The 26669-nt window shown below is 38.7% G+C and overlaps 1 protein-coding gene and 1 long non-coding RNA gene across 4 annotated transcripts in view; one reads left to right on the top strand and one right to left on the bottom strand.

The window, feature by feature from the left end:
- The window catches only part of GRID2 (glutamate ionotropic receptor delta type subunit 2), a 1611884-nt gene that overhangs the window by 1514652 nt on the left and 70563 nt on the right, over window positions 1-26669 (bottom strand). The window lies entirely within an intron of this gene.
- On the top strand, window positions 2020-25892 carry LOC104006133 (uncharacterized). 3 transcript variants are annotated; one of them, XR_008547779.2, is made up of 5 exons: window positions 2020-2108; window positions 2261-2418; window positions 10107-10220; window positions 16102-16266; window positions 21480-25892. It is a non-coding gene; the product is annotated as an uncharacterized LOC104006133 (long non-coding RNA). The 3 variants fall into 3 exon arrangements; XR_001717039.3 differs by having other exon boundaries at window positions 21417-25892; XR_679718.4 differs by lacking the exon at window positions 21480-25892 and adding an exon at window positions 18273-19879.

The following is a 26669-nucleotide window of genomic DNA, read 5'->3' as shown; positions in this document are numbered from 1 at the left end:
TGAAAGCTGTGCATGCAAAAGAATCTATTTCAGAACTGCATCATTACCATAGAAATGTAAACGCATCATTGTCTTTAGAAAGGAAAAATAAAGAATGTAAATTAGCATTTTCCTTAGTCCCACCATATTAAATTTCTGTAAAAAGTAAAATTATTAGAATCATTATTAAAGCATAGAAGCATTATTTTCCTACCATAAATGTTTATTCAAAATGATGAAATACAATTCCAAAACTTGTTACATGAAAAATATTAAATATTTAAACTTTTATATTGTGGAGACTTTAATGTTTGATTTCTCTGAAATAAAATAGGAATTTTAAGGCATTTCCTTGTCTAGTTAATTTTTCCTACAAGATCGTATTTATAGTTTGTCTTCCAGTAATGGTGTTCTTCTGGGTACAATAGACGTAAGTAGGTTCTTCCTTCATTTCTGGCCAGTTGAGTTTCAGAACATGCACTTTTGTACTAATTTACTATAAAAATTAACTTACTATTAAAATGATGGGATTTTTAATCAATGATATTTTTCAAATATTTATGAAACATAAAGAAATGATAAGGGAAAATGTTAGCAAGGTTTCATGATGCTTGAAATTTAAACCATTATTGATGATATTTAGTGAAATGTGGAGTTTTGAACTTACAATGTTGATTCTGAAATTTTGGTGGTCACTCAGATTTTTATTTTTATTTCTTTTAGAAAGAAAACAAAACAAAACTAGCTGTTTGTTTAACCAGAGATAGGCACCATTATAAACACCATTACTGACTTTATGAAAAGGCATTGGTGAAAAGATCTTTTCTTTGTTTGATGCATGTCTCCTCACTAAAGCTTTCCATGTAATAAACCACATTTCAATATTCTATTCCTCAATCTTTATACTTTATATTAGAAGAGAAAAAAAGGAGAAATATCTTGCTTTTCTCTTCTTCACCTAAATATTTGTGACACCTACCTTCTAGTTAGCATGCGAATAACTGAATAATCTACAAAAATAATTTATTTCACTAAATGATGCATTTTGCAATCACTACCTTGTTTCATAAGCATATTTCGAGATAATTATTATAGAAACTTTTTTGAACTAAAAAAACAACTGTACATGCTCTTTGAATCTATTTAACCTGTTTTGACCAGAAGAGAATAAATTAAAATGATTTGTGGTGTGTGAGCGAAGTTTCTTCAAAACTACCAAAACAGTTATTACATTAAGAATGAAAAATAACATAGGCCATCAGTTTCCAACTAAAATCATGAGGTTAAAATGTTTTCCTCTCTATAGGAGATGATTTTGTTACTAACATTCTGAGACCATCAGTAATGAACAATTGCAGTTTTCCAGCTATATTGCTGGAAGGTTATAAACAATTTTTAGGACTGGAACCAAAATAGTAAATGCTATCTAAAAAGCTTCCTGACAGTTAAGAACAAAGCCTAGTTTTCTTATCATCTTAGTTTGTAGTCCCCTCAAAATACCATGATATAAAAACTTGGATACCAGTACTTTATTTAGTAGATGATTAAAAAAAAAAAAAATAAAAGCCAGAGAATAGGAAAAGTGAGAGTGGAAGAAAGAAAAAGCCAGCATAGAATGTGTTAATGAGTGGATTGTTGGGACTCACTTCTGCTGAGTATCCTCTGACAAACTGTGATGAATATGCTTCTGGACAGTACTACTGAGAGATGGGCATTTTTTTCTCCACAATTGCAAGTGAAGACACAAGTAAGCCAAGGAAATATTGAGTGCTTTATCCATTGTGTTGGCTACCGTCTACCTCTCGCACTGCTCAGATATGCTTACATCCAATACAGATTCTGTCAGGCCTCTGAGCCCAAGCCAAGCCATCATATCCCCTGTGACTTGCATGTATACACCCAGATGGCCTGAAGTAACTGAAGAATCACAAAAGAAGTGAATATGCCCTGCCCCACCTTAACTGATGACATACTACCACAAAAGAAGTGTAAATGGCCGGTCCTTGCCTTAAGTGATGACATTACCGTGCGAAAGTCCTTTTCCTGGCTCATCCTGGCTCAAAAAGCACCCCCACTGAGCACCTTGCAACCCCCATTCCTGCCCGCCAGAGAACAAACCCCCTTTGACTGTAATTTTCCTTTACCTACCCAAATCCTATAAAACAGCCCCACCCTTATCTCTCTTTGCTGACTCTCTTTTCAGACTCAGCCAGCCTGAACCCAGGTGAAATAAACAGCCATGTTGCTCACACAAAGCCTGTTTGGTGGTCTCTTCACACAGACGTGCATGAAATTTGGTGCCCTGACTCGGATCGGGAGACCTCCTTTGGGAGATCAATCCCCTATACTCCTGTTCTTTGCTCCATGAGAAAGATCCACCTATGACCTCAGGTCCTCAGACCAACCAGCCCAAGGAACATCTCACCAATTTTAAATCAGGTAAGCGGCCTCTTCTTACTCTCTTCTCCAACCTCTCTCACTGTCCCTCAACCACTTTCTCCTTTTCACTCTTCAATCCCTCCCTTAATTTCAATTCCTTTCATTTTTCTGGGAGAGACAAAGGAGACACATTTTATCCGTGGACACAAAACTCCAGCGCCGGTCACAGACTGGGAAGGCAGCCTTCCCTTGGTGTTTAATCATTGCAGGGACACGTCTCTGATTATACACCCCCGTTTCAAGGGTGTCAGACCACGCAGGAACGCCTGCCTTGGTCCTTCACCCTTAGCGGCAAGTCCCACTTTTCTGGGGAAGGGGCAAGTACCCCAACCCCTTCTCTCCTTGTCTCTACCCCTTCTCTGCTTTTCTGAGAGAGGGGCAACTACCCCTCAACCCCTTCTCCTGCACCCTTAGCGGCAAGTCCTGCTTTTCTGGGAGAGGGGCAAGTATCCCTCAACCCCTTCTCCTTCACCCTTAGCGGCAAGTCCCGCTTTTCTACAGGGCAAGAACCCCCAATCCCTTATTTCCACACCCCAACCTCTTATCTCTGTGCCCCAATCCCTTATTTCTGCACCCCAACCTCTCATCTCTGTGCCCCAATCCCTTATTTCTGCACCCCAACCTCTTTTCTCTGTGCCCCAATCCCTTATTTCTGCACCCCAACCTCTTTTCTCTGTGCCCCAATCCCTTATTTCTGCACCCCGACCTCTTATCTCTGTGCCCCAATCCCTTATTTCTGCACCCCAACCTCTTTTCTCTGTGCCCCAATCCCTTATTTCTGCACCCCAACCTCTTTTCTCTGTGCCCCAATCCCTTATTTCCGCACCCAGACCTCTTATCTCTGTGTCCCAATCCCTTATTTCCGAGCCCCAACCTCATATCTCTGCACCCCAACCCTATTTCTGCGCCCCAACCTTTTATATCTCTGTGCCCCAATCCCTTATTTCTGCACCCCAACCCCTTTTCCCACTTTTCTGGAAGGTAAGAACCCCCAAACCCCTTCCCTCCGTTTTTCTACTCTCTCTTTTCTCTAGGCTTCCTTCCTTCACCATGGGCAACCTTCCACCCTCCATTCCTCCTTCTACTCCCTTGGCCTGTGTTCTCAAAAACTTAAAACCTCTTCAACTCACACCTGACCTAAAACCTAAATGCCTTATTTTCTTCTGCAATGCTGCCTGACCCCAATACAAACTCAACAGTAGTTCCAAATAGCCAGAAAATGGCACTTTGAATTTTTCCATCCTGCAAGATCTAAATAATTCTTGTCGTAAAATAGGCAAACGGTCTGAGGTGCCTGACGTCCAGGCATTCTTTTACACATCAGTCCCTTCCTAGTCTCTGTACCCAGTGCAACTCGTCCCAAATCTTCCTTCTTTCCCTCCTGCCTGTCCCCCCAGTACCAACACCAAGCGTCGCTGAGTCTTTCTAATCTTCCTTTTCTACAGACCCATCTGACCTCTCCCTTCCTCCCCAGGCTGCTCCTCGCCAGGCCGAGCTAGGTCCCAATTCTTCCTCAGCCTCTGCTCCTCCACCCTATAATCTTTTTATCACCTCCCCTCCTCACACCTGGTCTGGCTTACAATTTCGTTCCGTGACTAGCCCTCCCCCACCTGCCCAGCAATTTACTCTTAAAAAGGTGGCTAGAGCTAAAGGCATAGTCAAGGTTAATGCTCCTTTTTCTTTATCCCAAATCAGATAGCGTTTAGGCTCTTTTTCATCAAATATAAAAACCCAGCCCAGTTCATGGCTCGTTCGGCAGCAACCCTGAGACGCTTTACAGCCCTAGACCCTAAAAGGTCAAAAGGCCGTCTTATTCTCAATATACATTTTATTACCCAATCTGCTCCCGACATTAAATAAAACTCTAAAAACTGGAATTTGGCCCTCAAACCCCACAACAGGACTTAATTAACCTCACCTTCAAGGTGTGCAATAACAGAAAAAAGTTGCAATTCCTTGCCTCCACTGTGAGACAAACCCCAGCCACATCTCCAGCACACAAGAATTTCCAAACGCCTGAACCATAGCAGCCAGGCGTTCCTCCAGAACCTCCTCCCCCAGGAGCTTGCTACAAGTGCCAGAAATCTGATCACCAGGCCAAGGAATGCCTGCAGCCCAGGATTCCTCCTAAGCCGTGTCCCATCTGTGTGGGACCCCACTGGAAATCGGACTGTTCAACTCACCTGGCAGCCACTCCCAGAGCCCCTGGAACTCTGGCCCAAGGCTCTCTGACTGACTCCTTCTTGGCTTGCCGGCTGAAGACCGATGCTGCCTGATCACCTCAGAAGCCCTGTAGACCATCACGGACGCCGAGCTTTAGGTAACTCACAGTGGAGGATAAGTCCGTCCCCTTCTTAATCAATACGGAGGCTACCCACTCCACATTACCTTCTTTTCAAGGGCCTGTTCCCTTGCCCCCATAACTGTTGTGGGTATTGACAGCCAGGCTTCTAAACCTCTTAAAACTCCCCCACTCTGGTGCCAACTTACACAACACCCTTTTATGCACTCTTTTTTAGTTATCTCCACCTGCCCAGTTCCCTTATTAGGCCGAGATATTTTAACCAAATTATCTGCTTCCCTGACTACCCCTGGACTACAGCCACATCTCATTGCCGCCCTTCTCCACAACCCAAAGCCTCCTTCGAGTCTTCCTCTCATATCCCCCCACCTTAACCCGCAAGTATAGGATATCTCTACTCCTTCCCTGGCAACTGATCACAGGCCCATTACCATCCCATTAAAACCTAATCACCCTTACCCCACTCAATGCCAATATCCCATCCCACAGCACGCTTTGAAAGGATTAAAGCCTGTTAACACTCGCCTGCTACAGCATGGCCTTTTAAAGCCTATAAACTCTCCTTACCTTTCCCCCATTTTACCTGTCCTAAAACCAGACAAGGTTTACAAGTTAGTTCAGAATCTGCGCCTTATCAACCAAATTGTTTTGCCTATCCACCCCGTGGTGCCAAACCCATATACTCTCCTATCCTCAATACCTCCCTCTACTACCCATTATTCTGTTCTAGATCTCAAACATGCTTTCTTTACTATTCCTTTGCACCCTTCATCCCAGCCTCTCTTTGCTTTCACTTAGACTGACCCTGACACCCATTAGGCTCAGCAAATTAGCTGGGCTGTACTGCCACAAGGCTTCACAGACAGCCCCCATTACTTCAATCAAGCCCAAATTTCATCCTCATCTGTTACCTATCTCGGCATAATTCTCATAAAAACACATGTGCTTTCCCTGCTGATTGTGTCTGATTAATCTCCCAAACCTCAATCCCTTACAAAACAACAACTCCTTTCCTTCCTAGGCATGGTTAGTGTGGTCAGAATTCTTACACAAGAGCCAGGACCGCACCCTGTAGCCTTTCTGTCCAAACAATTTGTCCTTACTGTTTTAGCCTAGCCCTCATGTCTGCGTGCAGAGGCTGCCGCTGCTTTAATACTTTTAGAGGCCCTAAAAATCACAAACTATGCTCAACTCACTCTCTACATTTCTCATAACTTCCAAAATATATTTTCTTCCTCATATCTGATGCATATACTTTCTGCTTCCCGGCTCCTTCAGCTGTACTCACTCTTTAAGTCCCACAATTGTTCCTGGCCGGGACTTCAATCTGGCCTCCCACATTATTCCTGATACCACACCTGACCCCCATGACTGTATCTCTCTGATCCACCTGATATTCACCCCATTTCCCCATATTTCCTTCTTTCCTGTTCCTCACCCTGATCACGCTTGATTTATTGATGGCAGTTCCACCAGGCCTAATTGCCACATACCAGCAAAGGCAGGCTATGCTATAGTACAAGCCACTAGCCCGCCTCTTAGAACCTCTCATTTCCTTTCCATCGTGGAAATCTATCCCCAAGGAAATAACTTCTCAGTGTTCCATCTGCTATTCTACTACTCCTCAGGGATTATTCAGACCCCCCCCCCCCTCCCTTCCCTACACGTCAAGCTCGAGGATTTGCCCTCACCCAGGACTGGCAAATTAGCTTTACTCAACATGCCCAAGTCAGGAAACTAAAATACCTCTTAGTCTAAATAAACACTTTCACTGAATAAGTAAAGGCCTTTCCTACAGGGTCTGAGAAGGCCACCACAGTCATTTCTTCCCTTCTGTCAGACATAATTCCTCAGTTTAGCCTTCCCACCTCTATACAGTCTGATAACAGACGAGCCTTTATTAGTCAAATCAGCCAATTAGTTTTTCAGGCTCTTAGTGTTCATTGAAACCTTTATATCCCTTACGGTCCTCTGTCTTCAAGAAAAGTAGAACGGACTAAAGGTCTTTTAAAAACACATCTCACTAAGCTCAGCCACCAACTTAAAAAGGACTGGACAATACTTTTACCACTTTTGTTTCTCAGAATTCAGGCCTGTCCTCAGAATGCTACAAGGTACAGCCCATTTATCTCCTGTATAGATGCTCCTTTTTATTAGGCCCCAGTCTCATTTGACACCAGACCAACTTAGACTGTGCCCCAAAAAAACTTGTCATCCCTACTATCTTTTGTCTAGTCATACTCCTATTCACCGTTCTCAACTACTCATACATGCCCTGCTCTTGTTTTCACTGCTGGTTTACACTGTTTCTCCAAGCCATCACTGCTGATATCTCCTGGTGCTATCCCCAAACTGCCACTCTTAACTCTTGAAGTAAATAAATAATCTTTGCTGGCAGGACTATGCTGAATCTCCTTAGGCACTCTCTAATCAGATATCCTGAGTCATCCCAATTCTTAAACCTTTTATACCTGTTTTTCTCCTTCTGTTATTCCATTTTGTTTTTCAATTCATACAAAACCATATCCAGGCCATCACCAATCATTCTATACGACAAATGTGTCTTCTAACATCCCCACAATATCACCCCTTACCACAAGATCTCCCTTCAGCTTAATCTCTCCCACTCTAGGTTCCCACGCCACCCCTAATCCCACTTGAAGCAGCCCTGAGAAACATCGCCCATTCTCTCTCCATACCACCCCCCAAAAATTTTCGCCGCCCCAACACTTCAACACTATTTTGTTTTATTTTTCTTATTAATATAAGAAGGCAGGAATGTCAGGCCTCTGAGCCCAAGCCAAGCCATCACATCCCCTGTGACTTGCATGTATACGCCCAGATGGCCTGAAGTAACTGAAGAATCACAAAAGTGTATATGCCCTGCCCCACCTTAACTGGTGACATTCCACCACAAAAGAAGTGTAAATGGCCGGTCCTTGCCTTAAGTGATGACATTACCGTGCGAAAGTCCTTTTCCTGGCTCATCCTGGCTCAAAAAGCACCCCCACTGAGCACCTTGCAACCCCCACTCCTGCCCGCCAGAGAACAAACCCCCTTTGACTGTAATTTTCCTTTACCTACCCAAATCCTGTAAAACGGCCCCACCCTTATTTCCCTTTGCTGACTCTCTTTTCGGACTCAGCCTGCCTGCACCCAGGTGAAATAAACAGCCATGTTGCTCGCACAAAGCCTGTTTGGTGGTCTCTTCACACGGACGCGCATAAAGATTCCACTCTGTCGCTGGCATTTCAAAATAGTGGCTGTACTCAGTATCTAAAATAAGAGCTTAAATTAAGATTGTTAGTGAAATGTATCTGCTGCTACAGATTAGATGCCATAATCTATATTCAACCTATATTCAACGTCTTCTTTCTCTACTTCCCATTTCGGAGACCATTCATCTTAGTGGGGATTGTTACTGTCTAGGTCCATTTCCTCGTGGGCGCAGATCTTCGTTCCTGAGGTTTCTACGCCTCTCAATACTTTGGTGTTCTCAGTCCATGATTGCTAAAAATGCTCACTTACTCTCATCACAGAGAAAGAAGCACTAGGGGATATCCCAGTGAATTTCTCACATTCCAGACTCATGCCCTCCATGCCCTGATTCAGGAACAGCAACTCTAGCACCTCATTGTGGCAGTTATGAGTTGCAGAGTTGCAGAGATCTGCAGAGTTGCAGATCTCTGCAGGTGCATTTAATTGTCTGAGCTCTGAAATTAAGTCCATGCTTCCCATGGACTATTCCCAGCCAATAATTTACCAAGTAAAGAATACTAAGGTAAATCTAGTCATAGGAGGTAGAGGACTCCTCTGACAAGCAAATTTGATTCAAGGACTCCCTAACAGCCTTGCCAATCTCTATTATAATTGTGTTGAATCTGAGATGCTTCTACCCAATCTTCTCTCTCCTTTAACTAGGATTAGATCTTCATCAAAGTGTCATAGCATTGCCAACTTCCTTCTTACTCTTTCCCAATTTCCCTCACAATTATGGTGATTTTAAATATATGGCAAATGGCTAATCCTCTCTTGGTGTCTTTTTCTTGGAGGACCTGACAAAACATAAGTGATACTATGACAGCAAACTTTATAGAAGATTCCATAGCAAAGATAGAGGAGGGTGACTGTTTAAAGCAGCAGTATTGAACACTTGCTGCACTTATGAGCATCTCCAGAAGGCCATCTGAACTTCAGAACTCCCACTGCTCCAGTTTTTTGAGGTCCTTTTTGCAACCTAATCATCACAATTCAACTTCTTCCTTTTTTCAGTTCTGCAGTGTTATGGCCTTTCTGGTGTAGTTCCTGATAGCACTTTCCAATCAACCCCCTGTAAGGCAATCTCATTCTGGGAAACCCAACCTATGACTGCAATGCAAACATTCTTTTCTACCTTTGTTATAGAATCTTTTATTAAATTGACATTGCTCATGAATGCTTTTAAGATGATTTTTTTTTTCAAAATTTGAAAAAGCGTTGAACTTCAGATTTGTGTTTAGGCCACACAGACAAAGCCCTAAAGGAGCCCTGAAGAGAAAAAGATCCTTTGAGAATTAGTGTTTGTGAATTTGCACAAATTGATGAAGCTTAGGGTTTCCCCAGTCATAGGCTTTGGAAGGGGTTGAGGAAAGAATATTATGGTCAAAGGAGTCCTCAAAAGACATCAGACTATAATAATTTTATGATAATAAATCTATTATGTTAAATTGTTAGGGGATCTATCGAAATATTGTTATGTGTTTGGAGCCAGAACACCACTGGGAAATTAAGGCTAAAGTTTAGGCTTGGATATTTTCTACTTGGAGATTGGAGTTGAGGCCATAAAAAGGAAAATATGCTTTGAAAGAAAATACTTAGTTCTAAATTTCTGACAACCTTCTCTACATTTGCAACCCTAAACTTGCTCTGACATTCTTCACTTTTCCTTACTGCTTTGTTATCATATTTTGTACTTTTTACCATGTAACCTATTGTATATTTTAGTTATTAATCTTGTATATTTTTTGTCTACCTCATCTATAATGTAGTTTCAAAAAGGGCAAGGTTTTCTCTTTATATCACTATGAAATTCCCAGAACCTGGAATAATATCTGGCTCATATTTGGTTCTTAATAATTTCATGAGAATAAATGAATATGAATGAATAAACGAATTTCAAAAGAGTTTAGATAAGAGAGTTATATAACAGAAGCCAGCCTTTTTACTGAAGTAAAGTGAAATTTATTTTTCTAAGAAAAAGGATTACTGTACCCTGATCTGGAATTTAAGTAAGAAAGATGAGTTTCTTTCTTCACTCTTGCTTATATGTGAAATATACTAAGACAGTGCTTTTAAAACTTCATTGCACTTACAAGGCAATCTTGCTAAAATGTGTACTCTATTCCAGTTTTTCAAGTGGTACCTGAGATTCAGCACTTCTAAAAAGCTCCAAGGTGATGAAGGTGCTGCTATTTGGAGGCCATACTTTGAGTTGCCAGATGCTAAAAATTCAACAGATGGGGTATGTAAGCAGATAGTGTAGCATATTGAAAAAAACTATCAGTTTGAATCAGAAGCCTGGGTCTGTGATATTATGACACTAACTAGCTTAATATTTTGTGGATTATTGTGCATGAAATATATCCATTTAAATATCATACTTTCAATTTAAATTATGGGTTTCAACTTTGCCAGGCAAATATAATCAACAATATATTCAATAGTATGCCACAGCTAAAGACACAAATGAAAACAATGATCTCAGACTTTTGATCCAGGTGCCAAGTTAGAAAAAGAAGTTAAAACAGTGTAGTTTATTTCTGTTCAATGTCCTGTATAGGTGGAAACTAATTTCAGGGTTAATTTTTGGTTAAACAACTAGCTTGGAAATTTATAATTATTTGGGATTGAGGACCAAACAAGGTGAGGCACGATAAAGAAATTAGAAGGGGATCGCTATGAAAATCAAGATGAATAAAACGAAGGGAGTGTTTACGGCAAAGTAAAAAAAGGGGCATCAAATTTTAATTCACTGCTGCAAAGTAGAGCTCTTATATCTATTGCTGATGTAAGGAGACAATCTGGATTATACCGTGAGAAGGAAAGCATAACAAACAACAATCCTTGACAGTATTCAGATTAACAACCTTGTAGTTGAGGTTGTTGGTACAACCAGTTAAATGAAGAAAAATTAGGTGAGACATGGATATATATTAAGTATAAGACACAAAGTTAGAAAAAATATACTGTCTTTTTTCTCTTTTTATCTGAATATGTAACTATACTAATCTGAAGCAGATTACATGGTCATAGTTGATTTAAGACTAGAAGCATAAATTTTCTCTTTTGAATTCCATTAGAGTCTACTCTGGCATTCCCTCCTATGTACGCAAGGGTTTGTAGGTAAAGATTGAGGGCGCTTAACAAACTAAGTAAAAAGAAACACATGTTACTGTGTATGTAAATTACTATTTTTAGAAGATATTATTAATAGGTTCTTCTTAATACTTGTTAGTAATTATCAAAGGGCATTTTTCCAATTTTCCACCTTCCCAATTTATTAGAATTTTGACTTGTTTCAATGATTTTACACCCAGAAGTATAGCCTATAAGACAAAATAAATATTTTAATTTATTCATGGTCACTATTTCTTATCTGCAAATTATTCCTTACTACTCTTCCTTAACTTTTTAGTTATATTTTATATGTTAATGAGAAAGCAAAATACAAATATTTTGTGCATTACAATGCAGATGTCTTGCTACTTTTGCTCTATGACTATGAATTTTGAAATCTCATCAAAATTTGAATTTGTTTTTCTTATTTTATAATCCTGATTAAAACACAGAATAAATAAGCACTCCCAAGAACATTTGATGTCATTTTCTTTACTTATTCGGCCTGATTGCCTTTAGGAGAGTGATGTCAAATAAGAATTGAACTTTGAAAGTCTTAAAGCAAACATATACAAGTAACATGATTATGAGATTGCATTTTTTAGGTTGGCAATGCAGATTCTGGTGGTTAAAGATCCTGAAGTTTTTCACAGACAATTTGGCACCTCTGAAAGAGATAACAGGTTGCTTCAAAGCTTTGATTGTCTTTGATAGAGAAATTAGAAAATTGAGCACCACTTGATGAAACAGCTGAACCAATTTTATGTTTCCAATTCATTTTCTCACAAATAATCCTTGAAATTAAGGGCATAAATAAGTAAAAAATGAGCCAAATTGTTTTTACATTTATTTAAAAAAATAGAAATTGAGAAGTGAGTTACTTCTTTAATGAACAGCTCTGTACTGGGAGAAAATTTCTGTTTAAGAAACTTAACGGAAATGTGTAATGAAATTATCTTACCACCTTTCAGTGAAAATATCCTTAAATTATTTTGCCCAGCAAAATCCTTTGACAGGGACAGAAGAATGACAAGTAGTTTGCTCCCCTCCCTCTCTGCCCTTTGGTAATTTTAATTTTTCTACTCTACATTTCAGTGGAGCAGGTTAACATCTTAAAAATTAATTTATAGTTAAAAATGGTTATTTATATTATTTCTTCATCTCTGAATTTAAAAAATTCTGAGGTATTATTTGAAATTTTGATAAGATCCTAAATAAGATTCAACTCTTGCACAAAAGAATTAGAAATATTTGTTTTATGTCTTAGCACAGTAAAAAAAAACTTCCTGATTGAATTAAGTGGCTTCCTGGGTCACACCTGATTGCCTGTATATGTTAGTACATCTCTAAGTTTAGTGATTCTAAATATTTGAAGCATATGACAAAGATAAAAGTCATTATCAGTGATTCTCATTAGTTTACTCTTTAATGTCAAAGTATAATTATCAAAAACGTAAAGCATGACTGTCATACAAATATACAGTGATCACATTTCAAAGATTTTGTTCAACACATAAAGGAGGAAGCCAGTGAGATGAAAAATCTGATCCAAACGAGAATTAGAAAAACAAAGATTATATAGTACAGACTTTACATAAGTTCAACAAGATAGTTAGTGTCCTACAGGGCAATAAAACCATAACTTTTGTGATGGTATTTAGCAGGAGAAAAAATTCAGACAAGTTCTACAAATTAGTATGTAAATTTGAAGTGTCCGAGGTCTTAACTTTTTAGTAAATTTCAAAGTCACATGAAAGTAAATTCCTTTGGAAAATTAAGTATTCTTTGGGTGATCCTGTTAAACAGCTTTTCAGTATGATAATGAAATGAAATGCTGAAATATCTTATAATAACATTTCTAAGTTTTAGATAATTTCTTAATACTAATTTCTAAACCAAACTTTAAAATGTGATTAAATTAAAAATCTTATGTGTATAGATTTGTGTGTGTATTTATTTATGTGGGAGTATAAAAAATACCTGATTTTTGATATTTGAATTTGAGAGAAACAGTGTTTGTGGATAAATTAATCATAGAAAATTAGAGCCTTGCTTGAAAGAAAATGACATGATTACACATCCTGTGGAAAAAAAACTTCCAACATAAACTAAAAATTTAAAATAAAAAATATAAAAGTTGATTGAGATATTTATTTAAATATCATTGGACTTAAATCATGTGAATGGGGCAGACCCTAATATTCTTTCCCATCAGCCACTCCCTCTTTTTCCCTGTCAAGTCTGTAATTTGGTTGAAGAATTCAAAGATACTGTGGTCAGGGCATTTCAGTTCCTTCTCAGGCCCAGGAAAATAATGAAGAATTGGTCAGAGTCTTAAATGGTATTCCCATTTCTTTTTGCTAATGATTGCTGTAGGAGTGGCCAGGAAGATGTGTGAAATGAATTGTTTGAAAAGTTCCTCCCCCAAATGAAAGAAATGCTAAAGCAAAAATAACATTTTTGTCTTCCACATTACTTTGTGATCTGTGATACTTGAATAGCAATCCTTTGGCCATAAGGCAGAAGAGCATCAGGATAAAAACCAGCATGCTCAGGATGGCAGAACAGAAAGTTGTAAGAATCTGAGTTTTCATGAAATAATTGTGCTAACCTTCCAACTTTGTTTTATGAAAATAATATTTCTTGTTTACGTCAATTTAGTGTTCTGTTATTTGCAAATATTAGTATTCAAATTGATGTTAATATTTTTAAACAGTATATGAGTATAAATAATAATATGAGATATTGGTATTTAATAAAACAAATATTTAGAAAAATAATTGTAGCATACAATTCTTAACTCCACTTAATTATTTTCCCCAAAATAAAGGCAGTTACTTGGCCACATCTGCTGAATAAATGTAATGCAGATGGAAGTTACTATTTGGAGTTATCATCATGTAATCTGGATAAATCTTATCTATAAATCTCATTTATTATTTAATTAAATGTTGGCACATTATTCTTTTTGCATGAACCAGATCATTGTTCAATGTTACTTTTGTTGCATTTTTTTCCATGTAAGCAGTTGAGAAACTTGAGACCTTGGCCTGAGCTTAATTATTTATTTCTCTTTGTTAAGTGGAGACTTGACCTTAACCTCTGTTTCTAAATACAGCATTGTTTTTTCTTTCCATGGCCATGATTTTATTTACTGGAAAAAATAGAACCCTAGGAAAAAAGGGAAGGAGAAAATTGAGACTGAGCAAGTTGTAGAGCATTGATTCTAAGTGCCAGGGATGGCTTGTAATCAGTATAGTTGTTGTGGTTTCTGGATGCTTATTTAATGTTCTCTTATCAAAAGAATAATTCTCTCATGTGTAGTTTCTGAAATGTGACAGCACTCCAGCACTTTGTTCTAAAGCAAGGATAGTCTTCTCTCCCCACAGAATGGTTTATTATTGTCATCATCATCATCATCATCATCACCATTACCATCTCAATTATTTAAAATATTTTCCACTTTACTAAAATTTATATGAAGTGCTGAATATATAATTTCCTCTTTAAGTACCCATTTTATGATTTTGATTTCTAAAGCAATTTCTCCTGATCTTTTACTTACATTTTCTTCTACAAAGAGGCAAAGTTTAATTTTTTCTCTCATGTGAAATACACTCCAATCTATATTTAGTAGAAGGTAGCTGTGGAAACATTAGCTATGAATGTTTTGATTCTTGTAAATTATAAAATAAAATTATAATAATGTAGGCTTATTCTTTAAGTTCCACTGGGGAGAGGTTTTTGGTTTAATATTTTAGAGGTGTTTAATTTCTAATAGAGGAAAATACTTGAAGAGAGGGGAGGTTGTAATACATTTATCTGCATGTATCTTCTTGTTAGCTGTGATGAAATATTATAACAGGACCAATATAATTATTTAAAGGTATGATCATAAATCACTCAGAGCAGCATCCAGCAGGCTAAACATCAAGTGAGGGATTATTCTTATTTGCTAGTGATTCATTTTAACAAGAAGGTAAACTGGTAGCTATTCCAGAGAGAAGTGGGATTAACTTGCTTACTTATAGAAGGGTCCAGTATTCTCTTAGGAGGAAGCCTGCAGAAATACTGGTCTATCATAAAAATTTCATGAGGGCAACATAAACATATTTCATTACTGTAGACTTTTTTTTTGCCAATTCGACATTCAATAATTAAATCATTTGTGTCTCTTTTAGATCTCCACAGTAAAACTGAGCTTATAGATATTCTTAACTAACAATTTCAATTGTCCTAATTGATAAAGAATTTGCATGAATAATACAATTATGCAAAAATAACATTTTTGTTTATAAAAATATGTCACCCTTCACTCAATAATTCTTTAAGCATACACTGTCATTAGCCCACAAATTGCAGGGCTGGACTGTATTTTTTTTAATATTGTGGTAGAGAAGTTTGAAAAGAATACAGAAAACTCAGTGAATGAATAGAAGCAAAGTTTCTAAATAAGGACAGGCACTAACATCTACCTATTTATACCTATCAGGTTGAGAGGTATTTTTTATAAAAAGAGGCTGAGGTATAGAATAATGGGACTAGACCATCAACTCTGAAAATTTCTACTCCACCAGATAGATTTACAACATGATCCTACCAGGAAGTGTGAGGTCCTAGAAAGAAGGCTTCTTACTTCCTTCAACATCAGAGTATTTTCCTGTTGCTATAGTTGTACTGTATGCCAAAATGGTAGGCCAAAGAAATATTGTTCCTTATGGGTGATTTACATTTGGAAAAATTAATGCCTTTATTGTTTAAAAATTGATCATAATATGAGATACTTATCTACAGAAAACATTCCACTGTATCTGATGGGGCTTATGCCATCATTCAACTTGATGAGTTCAAGAAACATTTGTAAAATCATTATTACCAAATTAAAATACAAGTAAAAGAGAAGCCATTGGACAAATCCTTAATGTCTCACGGTCTCACGAAATTTTTTTCTTTAATTCCTGTATATTGTTTTGAATATGAAATTTCTATTTTTCCTCTTTATCCAGAGTAGGATTTAATGGCATCAAGATTACAGCAAGAGTGTCGTCAATGTCTGAGAGAAAAGGCACAGGACAATTCATGTAATCTACTTTTTAACTCCTCACTATGCCAGCAGCACACTTGGAGAGGAATGTTATAATGGAAGAAGCTGCCCAGTCACTGATTAAAATGTAAGAAACTGTGCTCCATTGCAGACATCTCCTGTTATGTGTTCATGAGCATATATGTGTTCTAGTATGTGTAACCTTTAAGACAATGATGGAATTTGAACCATGCTTTAGGACTGACACAGGTAAGAGAGTCTTGTATTAATAAGCTTCAAAATATTTTATTGTAACTTAAATTACCTCAGCAATGATACTGGGGTAGTCAGAAAAAAAATTCACCTAATTTTGAACTGATTTTTTTTAAACTTTAGTAGCTTTGTGTTAGACAGATAATGTAATCTCTGAGTTTCAATTAACTTATTTATGGTATGGTAGTAAAACTACCCTCTACACAGTGCTCTTGATAGAGTTTTTAGATATAAATAGTTTCTGTGGTGGAAGGATTTGTTTTTCCAGTTGAGTCACATGTAATGTTTGACAAACATAAGAAGATATTTGAGATGAAAAAATGATGTTATATAAAGGCACAGAAAGAGAAAATACAAGTTTGATTGAAGTAGAGGGCTTATAAAAGGAAAATAAGTGTTAAAAGTGAGCTTTGGGGCAGATTGTGGAGTGCTTCATACAGATTGGGATCTACAGGAGTCTAACTGGCTACTAGACTTCTTGAGACATAAAATGATTGATTTAACTGGAAGCAATATGCATGTTAGAAAGGAGAAAAAACTCCTAATGGAGGTAGCAGTTCAATTAGGAAGCTATTATTGTGGTAAATGCAGCACTGGATTGCAAGTGTTAGCTCTTAGTGTATTTTTGACAATGATTGGTCTCTCAAGACTTTAGTTTCTTTGACTATTAAGTAAAAGCATTTACATTAGATGAATTCTATAATTTGGTATGACTTCTAGATATGACTCCTCCATGATATGGACTTGAATTTGAGTAGTGACAATCCAAAGAGAATGGGAGATAAAAATGAAAAGCAAATACTTTTGTTATAGCAAGCAAACAACAGCAAAAAAACACATGGTAAACTTGGTTACTTACTGGGTATATGTTTTTGTCATTTCACAAGATATTTTAAAGCAAATACTTAGCTCATAAATTATTGTTAATTTCTAAATATATTTCTGATATTTTCAGTTTTTCCTTTTTCCTCTGCTTTCTTTTTCTTCTTTTTAATATCATGTTTCCTCTCAAAATTTCTTTCTGAACTATAAACCAATTTTGAAAAAAATCTTAAAGTTTGCCTTTGGGCTGTGACTAGTAATACAGGAGAATTTTTTAGAAGTTTATGAGAAGTGAAAAAGGGGTAAAAAGAACAAAAAATAACAGACCTTACATCCTCACCAAGTACTCCTGGGATTTCATGCAATATAAAATAATGTTATAAGGGAAAAGCACGGAAGCATTTATAAAAGTTACAAAATAGTATTTTTGAGGAAGGATGATAAAAATTTTACAATAGTTCTTTTATTTCATGTGAATTCTTTCTCATTCAGAATTTTGATAACCTAAAGATGATTGTATATTTTGGCTTAATCTCTGTAAATGTAAACTCAGCCAGGTAAAATATATATCCTTTCACATAAGCGTAGCCTCCCTTAAATTTAGAATATTTATTGTAAAGAAATATCAGAAGTAAATAGAATTTCTTTTCTAGAATAAAGAATACAGAGATGGAGTGAAGTAAGTACAAAGTGCATGAGTGAATGAAGGATGGAGACCATTTTTTAAAAAAATGTGTAAGAGTGATATCTTTCACCTATCCTTGGGGGGAAAAAGTGAAGAGAGGTGCTTGAGTGGTAGTATGGTAGCTTTTTCTCTTGCCATCACCAGCACAAGTGAAGAAAAGCCAGTGTGTGTAACTGCTCTCTTAAGACTCTATTCTCAGAAACTAAGATTAGTTTACAATGTAATGCTTATCAGTTTCTCTGTTTCCAACTTAAAACAAAGTAGAACTTAAAGAGACAATTCTGGATAATTAACGTTATTCTCTGGTGTAGGGCTTGATACTTTTGCCTAATTTTGAGAAAGTATTGTTTGCCTTTTTCTCTTTCTTTCTCTAGGTCCTTCACTGATTCATTCTGGCAATATCAGCCTGAGGTATATGTTTTTCTGTCCTACAATTCAGGCATTTGGTAAAATTGTGGAACTCAGTGTTATTCCATTTTTTTCCTTAATAGATATTTTTTCAGTTTTTGCTATGTGCCAAGCACTGTATAGGTGCTAGAAATACAAAGGAAAAAGAAAGAAGGCATCTCTTTTCTCAGCAGGATTAACATTCTAAAGGGTGAGACTGAATCCAAGGAAGAATTTTGTTGATGAAAACACAAAATGAAAATTAAATAGAATCAAAATTAACTAGTAAATTATTATTCTTTTTAAGATATTTTAAAGCAAACACAATATATAGCACATATATAAAATATTTTAAAGCATAGATATATTGCATATTGCTTTATACATATTTTAAAACAAATATGTATACAATTTCAGACCAAAGCGTCTCCTGATTAATGAGAGAAACAGAGTTTAACTGATACATATATATTCCAGAGAAGAGTCTATATATGTAGTAAGCAAAAACAGAATGAAACAATAAAATAATGCAATTTAGAAAAATGTAACAGAAGAAAAATGCACACATAAGAACTCTAACTTCCCTCCTTTTTTTCACTTTGTACTACCCTGCCTTTCTTTCCTCCCTCCTTTACTTCTAACTACTTATTTTATTTTAAAAAATATTTGAGATAACTGCATTGAGTTAAATTAACTAATGAGAAGGTTTTAATTTTTATATCTCAATCATTAATATATTGGATGGTTATTCTTAAATTCAACAGTGTACTCATGCATAACGCTCTCTCCTATTGGAAAGCAAATTCTTATTATAGTTAATATAATCTATCTTTATGAGAGTCCCTACAACAGATATAGTGTCAATTTAATATGGCTATATCTTGTAATATTCCTTAATTTAGGCCAATGGTGGTTTGCCATAGCATCCCACTTACCTTTTAAATTTGAACATTTAAAATGAATGAAATTCTGGGACTTCTGCTGAGAATAAGAACAAAGAGGGCTAAAATATACCCTTCCACCCAAAGTGTTTGAACATCTTGCAGTGTTCTGGTGATTCTATCACTTTACACTGATTTTCTTCCAGCACAATTTTCAATTCAAAAGTAACATGTGCAGAGAGGTAAGAAGTCAAAGAGACAGTAGCTGCTAAGAGGCAGAGAAGCTTTTCAAAGTCACACTGGACTGGGGGGACAAACTTGAAAAGTTATCTACCACTGTAAGCAGACTTGCAGGACTATAGTTTGGAGATGAGAGTAGAATAATGAAGCCCAGCATACAGAATTTATTGTTTCTTTAATGGCGATCATTAAAAAGTCAGGAAACAACAGGTGTTGGAGAGGATGTGGAGAAATAGGAACACTTTTACACGTTGGTGGGACTGTAAACTAATTCAACCATTGTGCAAGACAGTGTGGTGATTCCTCAAGGATCTAAAACTAGAAATGCCATTTGACCCAGCCATCCCATTACTGGGTATATACCCAAAGGATTATAAATCATGCTGCTGTAAAGACACATGCACACGTATGTTTATTGCGGCACTATTCACAATAGCAAAGACTTGGAACCAACCCAAATGTCCAACAATGATAGACTGGATTAAGAAAATGTGGCACATATACACCATGGAATACTATGCAGCCATAAAACAGGATGAGTTCATGTCCTTTGTAGGGACATGGATGAAGCTGGAAACCATCATTCTGAGCAAACTATCACAAGGACAGAAAACCAAACACCGCATGTTCTCATGCATAGGTGGGAATTGAACAATGAGAACACTTGGACACAGAGTGGGGAACATCACACACTGGGGCCTGTTGTGGGGTGGGGAGCTGGGGGAGGGATAGCATTAGGAGATATAACTAATGTAAATGACGAGTTAACGGGTGCAGCACACAAACATGGCACATGTATACATATGTAACAAACGTGCACGTTGTGCACATGTACCTTAGAACTTAAAGTATATTTAAAAAAAAGACTTCCTTTTATAGGCAGATCAAGCTGGGAGGTAGAGAAGGCAAACAGAAAGCTGTTGATAAAATTCTAAATATCTAACAAAAATTATTGGTGGTGCTATAGTTCTGGGAAGGAAAAACTGCCATTTAGAGGCTGATAGTGAATGGTCTTATTAAACAGCCCATAAATTTATTCTAAACTTCTGAAATTCCAAATTCTAAAAGTACCAGATAATCAGAAATTAGATGGTCTCCCAAAAATCTAAAGCTGATCTGCAAATTACTTTAGTTCCTGACAAGATTAAGGTTATTTTCTCCTACTCTCAGTGACTACCAAGACCAGCAAAACAATTGTTTCTTGAGGAAGATCACATCAAAAGATTCCATACCTTTCCTCATGCAGTTTCTGTCATCCAATTAAAAGTAATAAGGCAAAACTTTCATTTTATACCATGATGCCATATACTGGGCCTAAGTTCAGCTTTTGATGTACTTTGGATAGTTGTCTCAGCCCAAATCTCATGTTGAATTGTAATCCCCAATGCTGGAAGTGTATCCTGGTGGGAGGTGTTTGGATCATGAGGGTGGGTCTCATGGATTAGCACTGTCTTTGTGATAGAGAGTTCTTGGAAAATCTGGTCATTTAAAAGTGTGTGACACTTTCCCCCTACTCCCTCTCTTGTTCCTGTTTTCACCATGTGAAGTACCTGCTCCCACTTCACCTTTTGCCATGTGTAGAAGTTCCCTGAGGCCTCCCCAGAAGCTGAGCAAATGCCACCACCACGCTTCCTGTATAGCTTACAGAACTGTGAGCCAATTAAACATATTTTCTTTGTAAATTACCCAGTCTATATATTTTTGATAGCAATACAGGAACAGCCTAATATACCCTTCCACTGATAAACAATTAGAAAACAGGATTAAATATATGGCAGAGCTGTTTTCAGAGATTGGACAAAGACATGGGTTTTGATCCAACAGGATGTATATACCTTAGAGAAAAAAAATAAATTTATGTGTACAGTATTAAAAAAATGTGAATTATCACAGACTACTCATCAGAAAAAAAACAATGTACATGTGAAGGATACAATGGAAAGTCACTTAAACTAAGATGAAAGGGAAAAAAACACAAAAAAACTTGTTCACTTATAATTCTATATCCAGGTTTACTGAAACCTTTTCTCCAGACAAAATGTGACAAAATCTGATAGAATTTGTTGTCAGCAGACGAACATAACAGGAAATGTTAAAAGAAGTTCCTCCCTGAAGATGAAGAAAAATGAAGCCAGATGGAAAATTGAATTTACACAAGGAATGACAGTGTCTAGAATGGTAAATATGTGCATGAATATAAAACACTTTGAAATTTTAATTTTTAATACCTTTAAAATATAATTAAGTAAAATGAATTATTTTGAGGTCTATAACCCTGATGTAAGTAAAATGTATAACAACAAAGCACAAAAATCAGTTCGGAGGAAATAAAATTAAATGTTGCAAGGTCCTTTGATGATACATGAAGCAGAGTAATATTATTTGAAGATAGACTGGAAAAAGCAGAAGTATGGCCGCTAGCAGTGAATAGCATTAAAATTTCATCAGATAATTTAAGTGCATAAAAATATTATATTTTTATATAATATTGTATATAATAAATATTAAAGATGAGTGACTAGGGACATTGAATACCCACCCTGTCCAAAAGGAAGAATCAAAATTATGAATAGATAATTGTACCTGGAACAGAACATCTAGGAGAGAACACTAGAGTCCAACAGAAAAGCCACAAGAAACACCTGGGGCATAGAAGAAGAAAGTGAGTGGTCAGCTCAGTTGAGATCGGGATCAACTGGGAGCCCAGGGGTGCTCAGTGTTGTAAGGAAAAGGTAAGGGAGAGAACTTCAGCAGTCCACATCTCCAGCATGGACTGCTGCAATCCTAACCATGGGAGAAGTCCTGTACTCACACAAACACTAGTGTAGGCTCCAAACACTAGTGATTTGGAGAACCCATGAGGGCACTGAACCAGACAGGGAACTCAAACTGGGTCACTCACCGCATTGAGACCTAAGTGGCTACAGCAAGGTACCAATGTGAGAACACAGCCATGACAAGACTGCTTCCTGCCCTGGGAACCATAGCTCCCATATCTCCACAACTTGGGAGCCCCCACTGACATCCCCTAGTGCCTACCCAAAGAGCTACAGTGTCATCGTGCTGTCTGGACCGAAAGGTGTTGTGGAATCCCCAGTATTCTAGCCCACAGGGATTACTACTCTCCAGAAAAAAAGGATAGTTCAGATCACCAAAAAGGCAGCACCACTTAGGACAAAGGAAACAAAAGCACATGCTTTCTGGGCTGAGAGCTTTCTGTTTGGGGATGTGAGAAGTGACCCTGCTCCAAGCAGTGGCACAAACTGTGCTCAGCCTTGCAAACAGAGTGATATCCCTTCCCACTGGCAGAGTGGCTTCTACGCTTGGACCGACACATAGAAAATGGAATCCCTTCTCCTGCCCCTTGCACTTCTGTAGGCACAGCTGCTGTTGCTACCGCAGGAGGCTGGGGCAGTAGAGCTGAATGGCTGCCTTTTTGGGGCTGTTAGTTGTGAGTGTACCCCCACATGTGGTGTGGCCTCCATGCATGGACTGTCCCATGAAAGATGGGTGTCCTCACCCTGTGCAGTGCTGCTGCTACTGAGAGTGGCAAGGCTGGGAGCTGCATGTCTGAGACTGTGGCTGTCAACCCCTTACCACGTCACCACCAACACCAGTGTACACCACTCAGGACCAAGAGAGTCATCCTGCTGCTGCTATCTATCACCTATATACCATGCTTCTGTCACCCATATACCATGCAAACTGCTCAGGACCCAAGAATCCGCTCACCTACCTAGATGAATGTTGCCACTCAGGCCATCTGAGCAAGCTATCTGGAGGCTCAAGAATCAGTCCATCTGATTCCATTAACATTGATGACAGTGTATGCTACCCTGGAGCACAAAAACAGGCATGTTTACCCACTGCTGCCACCATGGGGGTCTGAAAACTGGCCTACCTGGCATCCTTGTTTGCCACAAAATTTTACCATAGCCTCCACTAATAACTGCACCCTGAACAACCTGAGGAAATAACAGATACCACTCAGGCTGTCACAGCTGAAAAATCATTCAGGGATTACACTGTCTCATGCACCCAGAATAAAAGCTAAAAGGTCTTACCCAACCAACACTATTGATATATTTTCAGGAAAAAGTACCCCCCTCCAAAAGAAAATTTGAAAAAAAAATTAAAAAGCAAGAAAATGTGATACCTACAAAAGGACATAATAAGTCCAGCAACAGATCACAATATAAAAGAAATTCATGAAATTCCAAAAAAAGAATTCAAAATTATGATATAAAAGAAGCTCAGTGAAATACAAAAGAATTCTGAAAAACAATACGAGGAAATCAGAAAAACAATCCAAGACATAAATGATAAATTTACCAAAGAGATAGATATCATAACAAAGAACCAAGCAGAAATTCTAGAATAAAGAACTCCATGAATGAAATACAAAATATATTTGAAAGCTTCAAAGACAGGCTAGATGAAGCAGAAGAATATCAGAACTTAAAGACATGTCTCTTGAAATAACCCAGTCTGAAAACAATAAAGAAAAAAAGAGTTTTAAAAGTATAAAAAGTATAAGTCAGACAACAATCAAAAAAAATAATTTTAAAAGTATAAATAGTGGGCCAAATGGCTTACTATAAACAGCTGCCGTTACAGGTTCCCACCAAGAAGAACCAAAATAGCATGTGAATCCTGCACTGGGAACTGAGGTATCCATGTTCTATTATCAGGACTGACTAGTAGGTTGACATGACCCATGGAGAGCAAAGAAAAGAGAGGTGATGTGATGGCTCACCTGAGAGCCACACCTGGCAAGGGGAGCCGCAACCGCCAGCCAAGGGAGGCAGTGAGTGATTGTGCTACCCAGCTTGGTAAACCCTGCTTTTTCAATGGATCTGTGCAACCCGTGGATAGGGAGATCATACTCATGAACCCATCCCACCAGGGCATTCGGTCCCAACCACAGAGTCACACAGATTCTCAATAGCCACTTGGCTGGAGACTGCCTAAGACTACTGAGCTCCCAGGGGAAGGGGAGGCCATCATCACTGCTGCTGCCTGCTGCCTTAGAAAACTGAGCACCCCAGGTGAGGGACGGCAGCCATCACTGCAGCTGCCTGCTGCCTAAGATGACTGAACTCCTGGCGGTGGGGGTAGGGCAGCAGCCACCCCTGCAGCTTCAGTCCGCTGTTTTTCCCCTGCAATGCCAGGGAGACTGAATGGTTTGGACTTAAGAGGTATTCCCCACAGGATAGCACACTGGCTGTGGCAGATCGTAGACATACTGCATCTTTAGGCCAAACTCTTCCCCATGCCTCCTGGGCAGGCCATCCCTCCAGGAACTTCAGCAACTCCAGCCAGAGGCTTAGGGACAAAACTCTGATCTCCATGGACCTGAGCCCTAGGGAGTGGGGTGGATGTGGTCTCTGAGGACCAACAGACTTAGTCTTTCCCCCTGCTAGTTCTGAGGAATCCAGGCAGCCCAGACCAGTGGGTTTCCCCCAAGTGCAGAACACCCCCTCCACAAAGGGACAGCCAGAGTGCTTTGTTAAGTTGGTCCCAGATCCTGTGCCCCTGACGGGTGAGATACCCCAACAGGAGTCACCAGACACCTTATACAGGAGCATTCCTGCTGACATCAGGTTGGTGCTCCTCAAAGACAGAGCTCTCAGAGGAAGAAGCAGCCACCACCTTTGCTGTTCTTCAGCCTCTTCAAGTGACATCTACAGGCGTGGGAGGGACCCAGGTGAATAGGGCCTGAAGTGAACCATCAGCAAATCACAGCAGCCCTACAGAAGAGTAGCCTGACTGTTAAAAGGAAAACAAACACACAGAAAGCTACCACAACAGCATTAACAAAAATGTCCCCACAAAAACCCCATCCGAAGATCAGCAGCCTCAAAGACCAAGACAATGGGGAAAATGTCTCCAGCACATATCAAAGTTCTTCATGGCAGCCACTCTCGTCACAGGCCTGGAAGACTAGGAGGAAAAAGTGGTTTTGTGGGCTGGGCCCAGGGTCCCCATGCTATGTGCAGCCTAGGGACTTGGTGCCCTGTGTCCCAGCCACTCCAGTCATGGCTGAAAGGGGCCAATCTAGAGCTCAGGCTGTGGCTTCAGAGAGTGCAAGCCTCAAGCCTTGGCAGTGTCCACTTGATATTGAGCTTGCCAGTAAACAGAAGTCAAGAATTGGGGTTTGGGAACCTCCTTCTATATTTCAGAAGATGTATGGAAATGCCTGGATGTCCAGGCAGAATTTGCTGGAGGGGTGGGGCTCTGGTGGAGAACTACTGCTAGTGCAGTGCAGAAGGGAAATGTGGGGTCAGAGCCCCTACACAGAGTCCATACTGGGGCACCTCCTGGCGGAGCTGTGAGAAGAGGGCCACCATCCTCCAGACCCGAGAATGGTAGAGCCACTGACAGCTTGTACTGTGCATCTGGAAAAGACGTGGACACTCAATGCCAGTCTGTGAAAGCAGCCAGAAGGGAGGGTGTACCCTGCAAAGCCACAGGGACAGAGCTATCCCACACCATGGGAATCCACCTCTTGCATCGGCATCATCTGGATTTGAGACATGGAATCAAGTAGATCACTTTGGAACTTTAAGATTTGAGTGCCCTGCTGGATTTTTTACTTGCATGGGGCTGTAACTCTTTAGTTCTGGCAAATTTCTCCCATTTGGAATGGCTGTATTTACCCAATGCCTGTACCCCTATTGTATCTAGGAAGTAACTAACCTGCTTGTGATTTTACAGGCTCATAGATGGAAGGGACTTGCCTTATCTAGGATGAGACTTTGGACTGTGGACTTTTGAGTTAATGCTGAAATGAGTTAAAACTTTGGGGGACTGTTGGGAAGACATGATAGGTTTTGAAATGTGAGTACATGAGATTTGGAAGGGGACAGGGGAGGAATGATATGGTTTGGCTGTGTCCCCACCCAAATCTCATCTTGAATTCCCACATGTTGTGGGAGGACCGGGTGGGAGGTAATTGAATCATGGGGACAAGTGTTTCCCATGCTATACTCACGATAGTGAATAAGTCTCGTGATCTGATGGCTTTAAAAATGGGAGTCTCCCTGCACAACTCTCTCATTGCTTGCTGTCATCTACGTAAGATATGACTTGCCCCTCCTTGCCTTCTGCCATGATTGTGGGACCTCCTCAGCCATGTAGAACTGTAAGTCCAATAAACTTCTTTCTTTTGTAAATTGACCAGTCTCATGTATATCTTTATTAGCAGTGTGAAAACAGACTAATACAAATCACCTCTATGCAAATAAACTAGAAAATTTAGAA

The sequence above is a fragment of the Pan troglodytes genome, chromosome 3 (assembly GCF_028858775.2).
Source record: "Pan troglodytes isolate AG18354 chromosome 3, NHGRI_mPanTro3-v2.0_pri, whole genome shotgun sequence".
Taxonomy (NCBI): Eukaryota; Metazoa; Chordata; class Mammalia; order Primates; family Hominidae; genus Pan; species Pan troglodytes.
Note: the sequence above shows the minus strand (reverse complement) of the source record. Positions and strands in the feature narration are given on the sequence as shown.